The sequence below is a fragment of the Cnephaeus nilssonii genome (assembly GCF_951640355.1).
Source record: "Cnephaeus nilssonii genome assembly, chromosome: 6".
Lineage (NCBI taxonomy): Eukaryota > Metazoa > Chordata > Mammalia > Chiroptera > Vespertilionidae > Cnephaeus > Cnephaeus nilssonii.
Genome location: NC_137077.1, coordinates 15,836,324 through 15,855,504, shown reverse-complemented (window position 1 = coordinate 15,855,504; position 19,181 = coordinate 15,836,324). Strand labels below are relative to the sequence as shown.

The 19,181-nt window shown below is 38.7% G+C and overlaps 1 protein-coding gene across 5 annotated transcripts in view; it reads right to left on the bottom strand.

The window, feature by feature from the left end:
• Positions 1–19,181, bottom strand: part of ANKS1B (ankyrin repeat and sterile alpha motif domain containing 1B) — a gene marked incomplete at its 5' end in the record, with an annotated part of 797,243 nt that overhangs the window by 494,296 nt on the left and 283,766 nt on the right. The gene's annotated exons all lie outside the window — the stretch shown is intronic.

The window sequence follows — 19,181 nt, the reverse complement described above, 5'->3', positions numbered from 1 at the left end:
TCCTCAGCCCCTCCAGATGTCCAAAAATTCCCTAATTAAGAGAGCCTCAAGCCAAAGATCAAATCCTGTAAGACTGTAAGATCGCTTGGTAAGATTTCAAAAAGATCTAAGGCTGTACCTCATAGGATATTTAAGAAATAAAAAAGGCTCTTGAGGATCTTAAAGGCATGCCTCATCGGTCCTCTCTGTTAAACATTTTATAGAGCTTTTAAGCATCTTAAGGATGTAGTCCCTCAGCAGACTCACAGGGAACCTAAAGTAGAGAAGGATTGTCATTTTTAAAAATATTTTATTGAATTTATTGGGGTGACATTAGTTAATACAATTAGAAAGGTTTCTGGTGTACAATTCTATAATACATCATCTGTATATTGTATTGTACGTTTACCACCTCAAGTTAAGTCTCCTTCTACCACCATTTATCCCCACTACACCCTCTTCTGCCTCCCCCAACCCTCTTTCACTACACTATTGTCTGTGTCTACGAGGCTTTGGTTTGTTTGTTTGTTTGTTTGTTTGCTTAATCCCTTCACCTTTTTCACCCAGCCCCACTACTGCCCTCCTCTCTGATAACTGTCACTTGGTTCCTGAAGGGTTATCTTGAAGAGATTTGTGACTATAAGTCTTGTCTAGTAGAATAACAGCCAATAAGATTCATAGAAAACCCCCAATGTTTCTAAGAATTATATTGGTAAACACACACACACACACAAAAAAAAAAAAAAACACTGCCAGCCTGGCTGGCATGGCTCAGTGGTTGAGCATTGACCTATGAACCAGGAGGTCATGATTCGATTCCCAGTCAACGCACATGCCCAGGTTGTGGGCTCAATCCCCAGTGAGGGGTGTGCAGGAGGCAGCTGATCAATGATTCTCTCTCATCACTGATGTTTCTATCTCTCTCTCCCTCTCCCTGAAATCAATAAAAGTATATATATATTTTAAAAACACTGCCAGATTAAAAATAAAAGGAACAGAAATAGTACAAAATAAGAGGAAGCCTTTGGATGCTAGAACTAGTATGGGCAAGAATCAAACTGAGATTATTTAGCTTTAAGCATAGGTCACTTATTATAAAAAGGAATATGACTCAGATGGGGATAAGGCCCCAGAAGGCAGAGCCAAGAAACCCTGAAGAATAATTCTCAGAGAGCAGAACGGAGCCCTGCTCACAGAACTGACAACATATACCTGGCTAGAATTCAGAATTTCCAGACTTTACTTTTCCATCTATTTTTAATGGAAGTTTTTATTTTGGCTAATCTATGCTTGTCTGATCATTATATGGTGAATATGTGGGTAGCAGATAATCTGTCTCTTTCACAGGACTTCCAACCAAGAGGAATGATACTCAAATGCTTTGCTGAAGGCACCTTGCCTTAGGAAACTCAACTGCACCTGGACCTAATTAAATGATAAAACAACTGGAATGAAAATTTTAAAGAATCTTGGGCTGAGGTGAGCATATTTTACTTGTGGGAGGAATGTGAATAGTTGGGCTAAAGCAAGGGTGGGGGACATCTGGCCCGCGCTGCCAAGGCATTAGGGGTGAGTTAATTAAATGTTTGACCAAATGTAGCAGGCTCTCACCACTCTATTGTCTGTGTCCATGGGTCATGCTATAATGCATACAAGTTCTCTGGTTGGTTTCTTACTCCCCACCCTCCCTCCATCCCCCATCCCTTCACCCTTGCCTTTTTTCTGAGGTTCAACAGTCTGTTCCATGCCTCTGGATCTATTTTGTTCATCAGTTTATTTTGTTCATTAGATTCCACATATGAATGAAATTATGTGATACTTGTCTTTCTCTGATTGGCTTATTTCACTTAACATAATACTTTCCAGGTCCATCCATGCTGCTGTAAATGGTAAGTAGCAGGCTAATTTTTAAATTGATAATTTTGTATGGCCTGAGAATCTATATATATATATAAGCCTAAGCGACCGGCCAACCGGCCAGTAGCTATGACACTCACTGACCACCAGGGGGCAAATGCTCACCACAGGAGTGGAAACCACAGGCATGGAAACATGGAACAAACTGATGAATCTCAGAGGAAAGGGGGGAGGGAAGAGGGCAGGAAGAGATTAACCAAAGATCTTATATGCATACTAGAGGCCCAGTGCACAAATCCTCGTCCTGGCCTGCAGGGATTGGGCTGAAACTGGCTCTCCGACATCCCCTGAGAAGTCCTGGATTGCAAGAGGACACAGGCCAGGCTATGACACAATGACCATCAGGGGGCAGGTGCTCCCACCGGTAGCTATGATGCACACTGACCACCAGGGGGCAGGTAGTCAACACAGGAGCTGCAGAGCTGTGGTGACTGGGCAGCTGTGGTTCTCAGGTAGACATACCTGGAACCAGAGAGAAGGGAGCCCAATTCCGCAGTGTGTCACCCGAGAACCACTCTCTCGCAATCCAGGACCCCTTGGGGTATGTCGGAGAGCCGGTTTCAGCCCGATCCCCGCAGGCCAGGCCAAGGGACCCCACCGGTGCATGAATCCATGCACTGGGCCTCTAGTGATGTTGCAAATGTCCAAATGGCCCTTGGCAGAAAAATGGTTCGCCACCCCCTGGGCTAAAGGAAGACTGTATTTTACAGTGATGGCCACAACTATATCTCCTACCCACATGTCCATACTGAGTCTTGCCATTCCCCCATCATGAAGTAGAGTCTAATTTCTCTTCTATTGAATCTGGATAGATAAGTGGCTCACTTATAACCAATAGAATTTGGTGAGAAGTAATGCTGTATAATTTCTGAGGCTGAGACAGAAAGGCAATGCTACTTCCACCTTCCATCTGGAACACTAGCAATGGGGTCAAAAGAGGGTTGAATCTTTTTTAAAATTATTATCCCTTATTACCATGGACCATTGAAAGTTACTCAATCCTTTTGGTTTCCCATCTTTTAATTGGTGATAATATCTATGAAAGAATTAGCACATGGATTAAGTTGAATTAGGGATACTTCCAAGCAAAAATCCCAAGCCATCAGTTTGGTATATGCAGTGGAGAAGATGGACAGAAGCAACGGCATTTCAACAGAGAACTGGCCTATGACCTTATCACTTTTGTTAAACCATCAGACATTTCTTCCCTTCTCTGTGTCAGCAACAGGCTAGAGACTCTGGTTCTCTGCTGTGCCCAGCCCCTAGCACAGTGCCAGGCACAGCAAACACTGTGGAATGAACGAATGGAGTAACATATGAACCTGAACTCATCTATAAAAAACAAAACAAACAAATAAAACATCAACCAAGCTGGAGACACTATTTTACTTCTCCCCGCCTTAAGCAAAACTTATTGGACATGGAATTTCTTTTAGGTAAGGGCTGAGACTTTTACATCTGTATCTCAGTAACTAATAGTGACTAAAGGAAAAGAAGTGCTCCATAAATCCAGGCTGAATAAAGGAAAAAGTAGTTCTGTAACATACTTCCTAAATATACTGCCAGCATTTGGGGAAAATCTGAGAAAGAAAAAGGTCTGCTTCTCTAGATCCACTTACACTCTTAAGAATTCTGAGATAAGGGATCAGGTTTAGATGAATTAATAACAATTATAAGTGAAAGTGGTACATGTTTTATATATATATATATATATATATATATATATATATATATATATATATATATATTAAGATTATTGAGATGCAGAATAACATGATGGTTAAGAGCACAGACCCAAAGTCAGAATGTATAGAAAAAAGTCCTATTTCCATTCTCTTCTAACCATAGGTATGTGGGCAAGTCAGTTAAAGACTCTGTACTTTACTTCCCCATTTGTAAATCATAGGTAAGAGTTGTCCCTACCTAGGTACTATTGTAAGGATTAAAGAGTTAATAAATGCAAAACATGTAGAACATTTCTTAAGAATAATAGAGATGGTTTACCTATATGCGCCTAATTAAAAATGACAGCTTTCGTGGCTGAAATAAAGGAAAGCATTTAAAGACTCTAAAATTACTCAAAATTCAGAAGTGCATCTTGTTGAGTGAAGAAAATTGCTACACAAAGCTTTTTAAGTGGTTACATAAGTACCAAGAGGCCCCCACACAACACAATACGGTAAAGCTAGAATCTTCTGCCTTGAATTTATCAAAAGTAACTAAAAATAGATGAAGAATAATAAATACTGAGCTGTGAATGCCAGCATCTACTTAGGATAATTTAGAGACAATAATTCTAAGCAGACTCACTGGGTTATGCCAAGACATTTTCCTAACTATATCTAATGTGCTTGACTTTTTCTGTTTAATTAGTGAGTATTAAAGTTATGTGTTCTAAAAGTTCTGTGAATTTAATACCATAAAGTAGCACTAAAGCAAAGTAGAGCAAAATACTAATACTTAGAATTTCTTTTGAGGACTTGCCCTCCTCTAAAGAATTCAACGAACTCCCTAGAGTAGCCCTTATTAGCCTACATAATGAATGCTGTGAGAAAGTGAGGCAGTTCTACTTTTCTTCTCATCGACATCTATAGGAACTAGTCTGATTTAGCTAAACCAAGAGCATTTCCAATAATTACAAGCACAGGGGTCTCCCACAGATCCTTTCATGGGAGAAAAGAGAAAATTTATTAATGTAGGCAAAGTAGATACAATACAGCAGGTCTGATCCTTTTTAAGTTCTTGGTTGCCTTAATATTCATTCAGAGCTTTCACCAGCTTAGAAAGGCTTAAATGTTTTGTAAAACTAAGCAGATTTAGCCTTGGTTGGGTAGCTCAGTAGGTTAGAGCAGCATCCCAATGCACCAAGGTTGTGGGTTTGATCCCCAGTTAGTGTACATACAAAAATCAACCAATGAATGCATAAATAAGTGCAACAACAAACCAATATTTCTGTCTCTCTCTCTAAAATCAAGAAATAAAAAATTTTTTTTAAAAGTAGGCAGATATAATTACTAAAGATGCTTTCTTTCAGGCTATCTGAAGACATATTTTTTTTAGGATATAGTGTGTTGTTTGTTTCCTTTCTTTTCATTTTCTTTCTTTCTTTTTGTAATTAGAATGCTAGTAACTAATTGCTTAACCTTATCCTTTTTGAGATATGTTCAAGAAATATTAGGAAACAATGTCACCTCCTGTAACATCAAAAGAAGCAGGAACTTTTTCATTAATAAAGGGGTAGAGAGAGCCAATTATGAAATAGCCAGTGAATAACAGCATCTATGGAACCATGGATTTCTGTTACAATAGAAAAGAAGGTTTTGAATGAGCTTAAAATAAGGTTTGACTGATTCTTAATGTATTTTGTTAATATATTGACTAGAAAAAAATCCATTTAGCCAAAGTTTACAAATTCACACTGCAACTTATTTTGGTTTGTGTTTTTTTTGTGTGTGGTTTTTTTTTTTTTTTTTCAGATTAATTCTTGTTGAATAATTGCTTTACTTCTTTTCTTCATCCTCCTTTTCAATAAATATTAGGCAACAATTCGTTTACTGACACTGTACTTAGTGCCAGAGATTCCAGTAGAAAGGCATAATCTCTATAACCATGAAGCTCATGATACAATAAAAAACAAAATAAATAAACAAAGGTAGTTAGGGTAGGCCCCTAGTCCAGTGACTGGTATTCTTATCAGAAGCGGAAAGGACACAGAGGAGAAGGCCACGAGAAGATGGAAACAGACACTGCAGTTATGCTGCCACAAGCCAAGGAACACCTGGAAGCTAAAGAGACAAGGATGGTTTCTTCCTGAAAGCCTCCAGAGGTGGAATGGCCCTCCCTGCTCACACCTGGATTTCAAACGCCTAGCATCCAGAACTGTGGGATTTCTGTTGTTTTAGGACACCTAGTTTGTAGGACATGTTTGCACCAGCCCTTGGGAACTAACACAGATATGTGGACTTTGAAGCCCCTGTGGGACATCTAAGTGGAGAGGTAAAACAGGAAGATTAATTTGGAGATATCAAACTCTAGTTTGGGCTGAAGTGAAACAGTTTGAGCAAGTAAGATAAAGACCTTGTCCATTACATCCAGGAAGAGACAATCCAGGGCATTTAGTGGCATCGTTTTGGGGGAGTGACCGACAGATGAAAAAGTGAATCTAGGAGGTTGAATGTGAAAGGGAGGAAAGCTACTGAAACTGGAGGTAGATAAAGGATTAACAGGAAGGGCTTTTTGTATGACTTAATCATCAGTATTTGAATTCCCTTACACATGATTATGTTTTTTATCTTGATGTGTAGGCAATGAAGATAAAATAAATAAAACAGTTCCTTATTGTTGGCTATAAAACAGTAGTATATATAGCAAGACAACTAGAACATGTTTTACAGATACAAATCTGAAAAGTCAGTAAATGAGAATCTGTTGTTGGTAGAAGTTTTCTTCATAATTTATAAAGAGGGAAGTTGTAGGTAGGATAACGTCTTGAAATGCCAAACATCTGACTCATAGTGGAGATGAAGAGCAGTGAATGACCCATGAAGGAAACTTATCTTACTGTTTACATACAGGGCAGAGAACATTCAAAGCCCATAAGGCATCAGTCATGTCAAAGCAAAATTACTTTAATGAAGGTGAGTCATGGTGCCACTCAGGGAAATGAATCAGGAACCCACATGCCCAATCTTCTTTATAACTTCAGTTTTTATCCTCTTTTAAATTAAAACCAAAGTCTGGTAACAACTAATGTCTCTGTAGAACAAATTTAGCTAAATGGAAATATACAGTGGCCTAAGAAGTAAAACAAAAAACAACAAAGGGATGCAGTTTTTCCAGTAAGGAAAAAGGAAGAAAAAAGAAAACAGAACCATTACTTTAAGTGTTAATGTCATGCCTGCTGGCCCCAAGGACTTTTAAATACTTTTATTGTGTCCTCTATTCCAGCTGATTTTGGCACCTTCCCACTATGGAATAACTCCAGTAGCTTTTCCTCAACATTGAAGTCTTAGATATTATGCCCAAGGCTCCTATGGTTTTCTGCTCAAGCCAGGAAAGTGAGGAACATCCCTGTCTCCGCTCATCCCCTCTCTCCCTTCAGCTTCCATGTCATCACAAATCCTGTGAATCCTACATCTCAAATATCTCATTTCTCTTCTTCCCCAGAGCTACAGCCCTGATCTAAGCTGCCACTGACTCCCCTGTGCCAAGTCTTACTTCTACTGTCTCGTCTCTAAGAGAAGCCACAGCATGGCTAGAATGAACTTGGAAAAATGCAAACCAGATATCATTCCGCTGTTTAGAACCTTAGGTGGCTTCCCACCAGGGCTACAGCAAGCCTGTTTGAGCCTTTGTGAGGGATTTGAAAAAAGTAACCATCCCCTCTCTGCGATAAGTAATGAATGAGTCAGATTTCCGACCTGATTTCCCCCCTGGTCAGGCTTTGTATGCAGTGCAGAAACTTAGAAGAAAACCCAGTCTCTTGAAGACGGCTTGTAAACCCTCTACAGCCTTGTCTCTGCCAGTCTCTGTAGAGTCACCTCTTGCCAATCTTTCACTCATACTTTCTGATCCTGCTGTCCTGGATCAGTTTCAGTTCCTTGAACATATCGTGTTCTCACTCACATCTTTGCCAAACCTCCTGCTGTTGGGAAAATCTTTTCTCTGTCCAGACAACTCCTGCTCACTTTTTAGGTCTTGACAGAAATATCACTTCGCCTCATAGGACTTCCCACACCTCCTCGATTAGAGTAAGTTTTCTTGCCACACCCACCTCAGAGCATTGAACTGTGCCCTTGCCTAACACTAATTAGGACATTATGAAATTGCTGGTGTAAAATCTGCCTTCTCTGATGAACTCTCAGCTCAATAAGGGCAGACTTTATTTGTTCCCTACTGTATCATCTGTGTACAGTAACATGTGTGACACATAGTAGGTGCTCAAAAAGTATGTGTTGGCTGAATAAATAACTAAGTGCATAAAATAGCCTGGAATCCTTATAGCAGCATAGTGGGAAAAGTTTTGTCAGAAGATGTAGGTTCTAGTCCTAGCTCTACCACTAACTTACTAGTTGTGTGACCTTAACTACTATGAACTTACTTTCCTCATCTTCAAAGTGGTGATAATGCTATCTGTCCTATTTACCTACAAGGTTGTCTTGAGGCTGAAAGTAGGTGAGAAGGGACAATATTTATTGATTGCCTACCATGTGCAAAGTCTTATGCTAGGTTTGGCCATCTACGTTCTTTCAAAACAAATAAAGTGTCTCGGAAAGGTTTTCATTCACCTAAATATTACAGTAAGTGACAAAAAAATGACTTAAGTCCAAATTTTTCTGGTTCCAAAGTCTCTGCTTTCTTTTCTTTTCTCGTTTTCTTTCCTTTCTCACCATATTGTGTCAATATCCATTTGATTAATTATTCAAGTCATAGGACAAGCACGACTTGTTCTGTGAAACCATCTCTGACTCTCCGAGGCAGATTTATACACTCTTATCTCTAAGCTCACATTATACTAATGTAATAGCAGCAGACTTTAATTATTGGCTTACCACAGATTTTTCAGAGAAGGGACGGTGTCTTTTTCATTATTATATGCCCAGTATCTTGCCTGGGTTTTAGTACTTTGTAAGCACTGAGTATTTGCTAAATAAATAAATGAACTTTACCTAGTATTATTAATAAATTTGGTAATATAACTAATTTTGTTTAGCACTGATATATAGTTTTACATTTAATTTTTTTTATTTTTAGAGAGAGCGGGAGAAAGAGAAACATTGATATGAGAGTGAAACATCAATCGGCTGTTTCCTGAATGCCCCCCACCAGGGACCAAACCTATAACCTGAGCATGTGCTCTGACCAGGAATTGAACCGGCAACTTTTAGGTACACAGGACGATGCTCAACGAAATGAGCCACACCAACCATGGCTATATTTACTTTTAACCAACCAACAATTAGGGTCTCAACCACAATGGTTTATATGATTGGGTTGCTAAGATAGTATAATGAACATATGACACCAGCATTTGTCAAATAATAAACATCTGGTTTTAGATAAATATATTAAAGATAATTTTAAAGAACATCTAATAATTGCCTAAAAGAGAATATATCAAATATGAGGAATGGGGAAATGGTTCTGGCTCATTTTGAATTTGATATACTAGTTTAAATTTTCTATATGGAAACTTCAAGGAATTAATATATAGTTAGTAAATAGCAAACTACTTAGCCTAGAGAACTTGACATATTATTTATAATTAATAGTAGAAAGAAAACCCAGTTGCACATTAATGGCCTACAGCACATCAATAGACTAGAAAACTAAAATAAAGTCAAAAGTTTCCTTTACATTTAAAGGAAAATGAGAACTATTTACTTGATACTCAAATCAAGAAAAGAAATACTTCGAACTTATGTAATATATGGTCTAAATCCTCCATCTAAGACAACAGCTTGTCAAAATGCTAATTATTAGGAACTGAGAGATTTGTTTAGCTAATAACGCTTCCTTTCACATGTGCTTTCCAGAAGGAAATCTGAAATCTATTATTAGCTTCCATAGTCAACTTCTGATTATCTGTGTTAATAAAGAGAACACAGGCATCTGTGCTAATAGAGTATAGACATAAAACAGGCTTGTTTCAGATCTAAAATGGTGGATAATACAAAAATTACATCTTTGACTCTGGAATAAATGTTGATTCTTTATAGCATATTTGTCTTCCTACTATATGTCATTAGTTTTTCTAAGGAAGGAGAACAATGCCATGGAAAACTCATATATCATGCAAGTAAGAGGTCACTCTAGATCCTGTGAACTGCTGGCCAGAGATTAGAATTCTGTGAGTAGTATTCATTCTGCACATTGGATTTTATTTTATTTTATTTTATTTTTATCCTCACCTGAGGATATGTTTATTGATTTTAGAGAGAGAAAGAAAGGGAGGGGGAGGGGGAGAGAGAGAGAGAGAGAGAGAGAGAGAGATATCTGTGTGAGAGACAAACATTAATTGGTTGCCTCCTGTATGCTCCCTGACCAAGGATCGAACCTGAAACCTAGCTTTGTGCCCTGAATGGGAATCAAACCTGTAACCTCTTGGTGTACAGGAAGATGCTCCAACTGATAGGGTCACCTGGCCAGGGCTGCACATTGTTTTTTGATCATTACTAATATGTTATAATTTCTCATCCTCAAGGTTCCTGGCCCTAATACAATATTTTCAAGCTCACACATGGCTAATACAGAAACTAGCAAAAGCAATGGTAGAAAAAAAGTCAGTTCTGGGAAAGAAAAAAAAGTCATAATATTCCTTGTTTTGACCTTGTGTAAGAACAGACATCATTAAAGTTTTCCCTTCATTTTAAAATTAAGCTTTGGATATTGGTCCACTAAAAGAAACACAGGAAGGAAATTGGAAATTAGTGCACACTGCAGATATAATGCTTTCTAGAGTGATATAAATGATCTTGGCAATGTTGGGTCAACTACATTATAATTAACTAAGAAAACTGAATAGCCTCCCAATGTTAAATAACTGCTATCTTTTCATCTGTTAAATCAGATCAAATATATAATAAAAATTTACATTAAAAATGACATTTCTCTCTGAAGCATTTTAAGAAATAACCAATGAAAAGTAGGCTTTATGGCTCATAAGAAAGCAACATAGTTAAGAGAAAATTGCCCTGGCCTTACTGTATAGATAGAAATAGGCTCATAGTAGGGGACAGAAGTCCAACAAAGCAAATGCTCAGTTATTCAATCATTTACCGCTTATTGCCACTATTATAAGTCAGTCATTATGCTATGTCCTGGGAGTACATCTTAATTGAGAAATGGTCCCTGCATTTAAGGAACTCACAGACAAAGAAACAAATATTTTCTGCCCAGGTGTGCTAAACGGTTAGAGCGTCAGTCCGCGCACCTAAAGGTCATGGGTTCAATTCCCAGTCAAGAGCATGTACTTGGGTTACAGGTTCGATCCCCGGCCCTGGTTGGGGCAAGTGCAGGAGGCAACCAATTGATGTGTCTCTCTCATAGCAATGTCTTTTTCACTCTCCCTTTTTCCCCCTCTCTTCTTCCCTACCTTCCACTCCCTCTAAAAAATCAATGGGAAATATATCCTCCAGTGAGGATTAACAAAAAACCTCCACAAAAAAATTTATATAAAATAACTAATAGTAAAGGTGTGTTAAGAGTGCTAAGGGGGGCACATGGATGAAAGAATTTTTGGAGCTACAGAAGACTTCACAAATGAGATTATCATTAGCCAAATTCCATACAATAACTGAGGTTTACCAGGTAAATTAGATGGAAAGGCAGTCCAAACTGATGGGAGTATACTCTAAAAGAAGAACAATGAACTCTAAGGACAGTGTTCTTAGGAGCACGTAATGTACATGGATAGAAGTAAATAGAAACCTACAGCCAGATTATCAAGGATCTTATTGGGCATGCTAAGGCATTTGGACATTCTCATACAGATAATGACAAGACAAGAGGTTGTTAAACAGTGGAGTGGCATGATCAGATATCTGCCTGAAAAAATTACGTAACCCCAGTGTTGAATAAAAGCCAAGTGCTGGAGGAGGGAGGCGCAGTTGGGAAGAATTAATAATTTAAGGATTTCAGGTCTGTATGTCCTAATACAATTTCCTACTACCTGGTTTATGTCTTCAGATTTTGCTATTAGAGCTTTAGCTTCACAACTTGGTACCTATTAAAATAAAAACTAATCTTTTGGGGGGAAATGGTGTGACAGATGTGTGTAAGGGCATTAACTGAGTGGGGCTTGGGGATGTGGGGTGAAGGAGACGTTTTCAAATTCTTCACTCTCAATCATGTCTATCATCTCAGTGAGGACTTGTGCTGATCAGGGAGGGTCTCAGGCCAAGGCAGGTGGAGAGACAGTCTCCCTTTCTGCCAAAGCAAGTGAACATTAGACACTGTGTTCGCTTTCTCTCTGCATAGCAAATCGCCATAAACTCAGTAGCTTCCAGCAACATGCTCTATTATCTCACAGTTGGGAGTCTGGGCATGTCTTCACTGGCTCCTCCACGAGGGGTCTCACGTGCTGCAATTCAGGTATCAGGCAGCGCTGTGACCTCAATGAGCCTTGGGGTACAGCTCTAGCACTCTAATAATCTATGATTATTAGAACTATTACATTTAGCTCTAATAATCATAGATAAATTACTTCTCCAAAGCCAGCAATGGAGACAGTCGGCTGCTTCAAGTTGCTAACTTCAAGACCCCATTTAAAGGAAACACTTGTTTATTTCAAGCTACCAGAAATAATCTCTATTTTGAGTAACTTAAAGTAATTAGAGACCTTAATTATATCTTCCAAATTCCATCATCTTTGCCATAAAACGTATCATAACTATGGAAATGATACCCCATCACCTTTGCCATTGGCTAGAAGCAAGTTACAGATCCCCCACGCCCCCAAAGCGGGTGGGAGGTGGGCATCACACAAAGGTGTGGATACATGAGCGTGAATCATGAATCCATCTTAGAATTCTGCCTATCACAGATGTCAAGAGTCAAGTAGAAAAGTTGAAATCACTACAGCCCAGAGCCAGGTAGGCAGGGAGCTAGTGGTTTATCAGGTAGGTAGGAAGTTGACCGGGGGAATGTCTGGAACCAGTTCTGTCCTGGGTTGGCTCACTGTGGCATGGTGCATAACAGAGAAGCCTGTATTTAAAGTGCTAGGGCCCTAGCTGGTTTAGCTCAGTGGACAGAGCATTGGCCTGCGGACTGAAGGGTCCTGGGTTCGATTCCAATCTAGGGCACATTCCCGGGTTGCAGGCTCAATCCCCAGTAGGGGGCGTGCAGGAGGTAGCCAATCAATGATTCCCTTTCATCATTGATGTTTCTATCTCTCACTCCTTCTCCCTTCCTCTCTGAAATCAATTAAAAAATATATATTGAAGTGCTAGGGCCCAGGTAAACAGCACACAGTGCACCAGCCCAACACAGACAGGTGTAAAAACAGGGGGCAATGTTCTTCCAAAAGAAGACTGTAGAGATAGAAGATGTCAATAGAGAAAAGGGTCTGGCAGTGTAGAAACTGTTTGCAATGAGGGTGGCGTAGACCGGGAAATAACAAGCTTTTTTCTCCCACCATTTATGTTTATAGTCAGCTTTCCTTTTACCGTTTTACATTTCGCTCTAATGATCACAGATTTTTCATACAGATATAAGTGATAACAGGGAGCTTTTCCCAGGGCTGTAAGTGGCCTGATAGAGAAAATCAGGAGAGAAAAACTATCGAGCAAACAAGCAGACAAGATAATTAGAGAGAAGATCTACGCAGCACTGAATTTGAGTTGCAAAGAAAATTCCAGCTAACAAAGCAGTTATATTTTCACACAAATTAACAGAAGGTAAAAGCAGGAGAAAATTGAGTTAATAAAAGATTAAATGGGGGGTGGGGATGGGAAGATTTTCAACACAAAAACTCTGAGACCATTTCTCTCTTGCCTTTGCTGTAACTGGCTCTCCCTGCAGGGACACAACTTCCAGGTTTTGCGGCCCTTCCACCCCAGGACACAAAAACTGGGGCAAGAGCAGATGGGAATTCCAGCTCTGCTCCTCTGCGGGTTGACCTGCTTGTTGTGGATTTAAGATTGTGACTGCCTGGCTGGACTCCGAGCACCTGGCCGCTCTGTGTTCGCACTGAATTCTTAGCATCTAGGCTCTGCTCGCGGCCCAGTAATAACACCAATACTGATAATAAAAATGGTCACAGTTATTAAGCCTTTATGAAGCTACGTTAATTAAGCATGTGTTATGTTCAGGTGTTGTTTTTTTAATTTAGTGGCACCCACTCAATCAATTTCATAGGGATAGTATTTTTCAAAGAAGATATTAATACATTTCCATGCTTAAATTGAATTCCTTTGGAAACCTCTCTTCCCCCAGGTCTACACTAGAGACTTAATTCCCAGAAGAGGAAGGATACAAGCCTTTGAGAAAATTGAATAGGGAAGGTAGGGAAGTAGATCCACATGTGTGTCCTGAACGTTTCCTTCTGGGCTTTGGCCTGGAGAGGTTACAGTGTAATAAGTAGGTAATGCGAGAACATGCGGAGAGAGGGGCCCAGGCTCCCAATCCCATCCAGATTCCGGGCATGGCCACTTCTGAGTAAACTTGGTAGTATCACGCGGTATAGACTAGCGGGGTCTTGAGGATAAATCTGAGCTCCTTGTATTTACCTTAATTACGAATGAGACCCAGAAGTCTCTGTGGCCTCCAGGAAGGGCCTCTGAAGTATCTGGGCAGAAAGTCACCTAGGCTGCTATAGGGCCAGCTTGGCAAGGTTGCTATGGTGACTGCCGGAGAGGCTAGCATGGACAGAGGTCAGAGTGGCAGACTTAGAGGGCCCACCTTCCCACTGAGGGATAACCTTAAGTGAACGAGCCAAAAAGCTGGCCTTAGCCACACCCACCTCTACCTACTATCCTTTCTTCCATGCTAACCTTAGGCCCATATACTAGCCATTTGCTAGGAGTTTAAACAAAAAGCTAACTCAAACTTTCTCCACTCTCCTTAATTGTCTGATCTCTGCCCTCATTGATCACTCTCCAAGAAAGACTTTGCTTTAGTTCACAGAAAAAAAAAAAAAATAGGAGACATCACACAGAAAAAAAAAATTATATCATTTCTCTCTGCTTACAAACCTGCCATTGACTTCTCACTGCTCTTAAGACTTTATCTTAGGATACACACCAGCATCCTGAACACAGCTTCCAAGACCCTGCACAACTCTCACTCCCTCGGTGGCCTCACAATGGCCATATCTGGACAAATCAATGTGTCTCTTCTCTGGAAGCATTGCAGACCCCACATGAGGTCAATCACACTCTTAGGTCCTCTCACAGCCCACTGGACTTTCTCAGAATGCCACACACTGAGTAAACATGTTTATTTTATGCTGCCCAAATAAACCAACAGTCTTATTTCAACTAATTACAGTCGGAATCACAAGTTCCCACCCAATTGCATGCACTAACTAAATCGCATCATTCCAACATCTAACATGGAACATATTTTCATATTTTTAAGTAATTGAAATAGGGTGTGTGTGTGTGTGTGTGTGTGTGTGTGTATTTGATATAAAAATTTGACATTTGATATAAAAATTACTTCCTTTTGGCTACCTAAAACTTAGTCAACTTAAAGTACCCAATTTAACAATAAATAATCCAGATAATTTATTTAATGCATTTTTTAAAATAAAATAAACCGCAAAGATATAATTAACACAAAATTCCCACTAACCCTTCACTTCCTCCATATCAGCTCACCCCGAATCTCAGCGTGGAGCTTCCACATCATCTCAGCTACCCGGCTCTGGCCTTTGTGCTGGCTGGAGGCCAGAGAGCCCCTCCGCTGCCTGCGTCCAACGGCTGCCGGAATAACACTGCCCCAGCTTCAGGAGGCCTATTTCCAGGCCGTGTGAACTAATTAAAAAGGAGGCCTTCATTTGCTTTCTGGCAATCCCCAAGCAGCGTGAAAGGTCCACGCCACCTTCTCCATTCTAATTTTAGTTCTTTTCTAATGTTTCTTCTCCCTTGCAGAAAAGCATCCGAAGCTGCTAAGCACTTAAAAGCTTTTGTTTTTGTTATTTCTATCATTTGGAAAGAAGTTTTCTCCAGCAGGAGGTGATGATTGGAAACTACTAATGAAATTGGAGATAATTATTTATCCAGGGTAGTTAAATTCCTAAGCAGGTGTCCAAAAGTGCTAGTCAACAAAATTCTTCATAGAGCTTTCTGGAAACAACTTTACATCAGGAGGAAGCATCTTTTATTACTGGTGGTTCTCAGCTTCTTTTCCCTCAGCAATTCACAGCACACCTGTCCAGGACATTTTCATTGAGGAACTCGGAACTCACAGGTCACTCCTTGTGGGCGAAAGCACTGATTCTCAGTCTTTTAAAACTGATACCCTTTAATTTGATAAATATAAAATTACCACATAGCTTCATCCCACCCTTCCTTATCCCACTAAAAAAAAAATCCCTCTCAACTATCTACTCAGCTTATCTACTTGATTATTCAATAATGTTTCAAATTAAAATGTCCAAAACGGAGCTTCTTCATCTCAACTCATATCAAGTCCATCCTTACAGAAGTCAAAAGGGCCAAAAATCCTTGAGTCACATCTTTGGTTTCTTTCATTTTCTCATACCCTACCACCCAACCCATCCAAAAAATGTTACTTCTACCTTTCAAATAGATCCAGAATTCCACCACCTCTATTTTAAAAAACTGTTACCTAAGGAAAAGGAACACATTGGCAACCATTAGGGGTACCTACTAGACTGAAATACTTTATCACCTACACCCTCAGATCACTCAGAAGTTCATGGTGAAGGAGATCCATGGTGGTCAAGATCAGAAAGAGAACCATGAGGGAGTGATCCTGTATGGAACACCCCTCTCAGGGAATTAAGTGATTTGATGGAAAATACCTAGGAAATCAGTGACAGAATTGACACTGGGACTCATTCTCTTTCCATAAATCCTATGTGGTAGCACCTGCATGTGCAGGTTCTTAAATGCAAAGGATAGCAAAACATCGATAATAAAATGCTAGTGTAAGATAATAAAATGCTAGTTTTCCCAGTAGATAAATACCTACCTAAAAACTTTACTTTTTGATGTAAAACCATCAGCACTATCTTTCCTTACTCATTATTACTAAATATCAGTCCACTCTAAAACTTTTGATGTAACATGGAGGTGACATATTACATTAGGAAACCATAGTAACATGCATGCTATTTGAAATTATTTCAACTGTTAAAGGTTAGATTTTAGTTCTGTTCAAAGGTCAGGCCTGAAAATACCAATTTTGAAATGTGTGGAAAATGATAATTTCTCCACATATTTTGGATGGTGCCACTGAAATCCAGACAGCAATAGGATGTGTTCTTATCCTCTCCCACTGGTGGTCAGAGTGGAGAGAGGGCACTAGCCCCATAACTTCTCTTACTCTTAATTTATAAATAAATAAATAAATATTATCTATCTCAGAGCATTGTTGAAATTTTTCAAAATTAATCATTAAAAAAACACACCAATTAGTACACAAAAGTAAAACTAAGAGAGATTTTCCAAAAGGCAAGTATCAATGTCATTTTTCCCATTTTAACTTTTTAAATCTGGAATGAGTAATTCAACTCAGTATTAATTAAGTATGAGTTATATGCCTACAACCCGTCCTGGGATTCACATACCACTTTAATTTACAAATTATGTCCCATCTCTCCTCTCCTGGAAACTTGTATCTGGTGCAAGGCAGACATACACTAAATGCCCATGCTCACTGACTAATACTAGGTTTCACTAACATAATGACTACTACTAATAGTTACTAACATTTATTTAACACTATGTACCCGACACAGCACTAATCACTTTACATGCATGACTGCACTACAGGGCAAGCTAATCTAATTAATTAATTGTTAATTTAAGCCTATAGATAAAATCTATAGCATAAAGAGGTTAAGTTTCATAGCTAGGTAAGAAGTTCAGTCTCATAGTTAGTAAACAAACTTAGGCAGCCTACATGTATCAGGGACCCATCCATTCTAAATCACAAGTCTAGAAAGAGGAGAGAAGACAATAAATAAGTACACAAGTGAACAATATAATTTTAGTTAGTAAATATGTTCTGGAAAAAAAAACACAGGATGATTTGACCAAAGTAACTAGGCAATGTTGAAAAATGTTTAAGAACGTGGACTCTACCACCAAGTTTGAATCCCAGCTCTGTTATTATGGGCTGTTATTTAGTTATTTAGCTTCTTTCTGTGTTTCCTTGTCTATAAAAAATAACATCTAATTCATGTAACAGTTATGAGGTTTAAATGAGTTAATATGCATAAAATGCCTAAAACAGTGTATGAAGCATAGTGTTAAGTATTTGCTTAAATACTTATTGCTTCTTAATATTAAAGATATTAAATTCAAGACATTAAATATTTATAATAATTATAAATTAAAGTTAATATTGAAAACATTATGAAAAATATTTAAACATTTGCTTAAATACTATTGCTTATTAATATTATTGCTATCGTTCTTTTTGCATCATTGTTACTATAATTATCATTATATTGAAGGAACCTGGGACAGCGTCTATGAGGAAGTACATTTGAGTCAAAACTCAAGTGACACTCAGTCACATGAAAATTTGAAGACAGAGATTTTAGGCAGCAGGAACCAAAGTACAAAAGCCCCAGAGCCAGAACGCCTAGCAAAGACAGCCCGTGTGGGCCAGAATAAGTTTGCAAAAGGTTAGGTTAAAGAGCTAGTTAGGAGCGAGGTTACAATGAACTTCAGTGGCCACAGTAAGGAGTTGAACTTCATTCTAAGTTCAGTGAGAAGCAATCTAGCATCTTAAGCATGATGATGACATGCTTTGATTTATATTTTGTAAATATCAATCTGGTTGCCATGGAAAGATTGAAGTATAGCTTCCACAGAATATCGATCTCACCACTTCCATTAATCATTATTTTTAAAAATCTTAGTTGTTTTCCTAGGGGAAAATAATTCTCTGGCGAAATTTTTGAAATAATTTTAGTCTTTAACATGTTCATAAAAGTGCAGCCACTGTAAAGGACTTAAATAAGTATATGTGTATTCTTTCATATAGTTATACACACACTCATTTTGAACAATAATCACATGGAATACACACATGAACAATAATTTATGATTCTAAAAGTCATACTAATTATATATACAGGGTTTTCAAATAATATCTCTTTGAAGAAAAGTGGTTGAATAGTTTACTTACTTTAAATTAGACATAAACAGAAGATATCCTTTAGGCCCCACTTCTCATATTTCTGTCCACCAGTCATTAGCTCCTAGCCCCCAAAGAAGGGAAGCATTGGAAATCTGATTGGATGGAACCAGGTATGTTTGACTACTGGGTGTGGTTCCTTTCCTAATCTCCCCTTTACCTCCTGGCTTATCTTCACTAAGTTCACTTTGGTTTGAGTAGATTGATAGCCCACTTAGACCACACTGTCCTACTTAATCTTCCCCGATAACCTTGAGCCAAAGTCTCTAGCCTCAGAGCTAGATGGCATATATTGATGAGTTGCTACCACTATGTGGAGAGGGTAAATAGTAGTGGTAGAAGAACATTTCTAGGTCTCTGGTTTTTTCCCACTACCATAATAGCATTATATCATCATCTTTAATATCTAATGCCTACAAGGCCATTAATGTATTCAGAAAGAATATTAT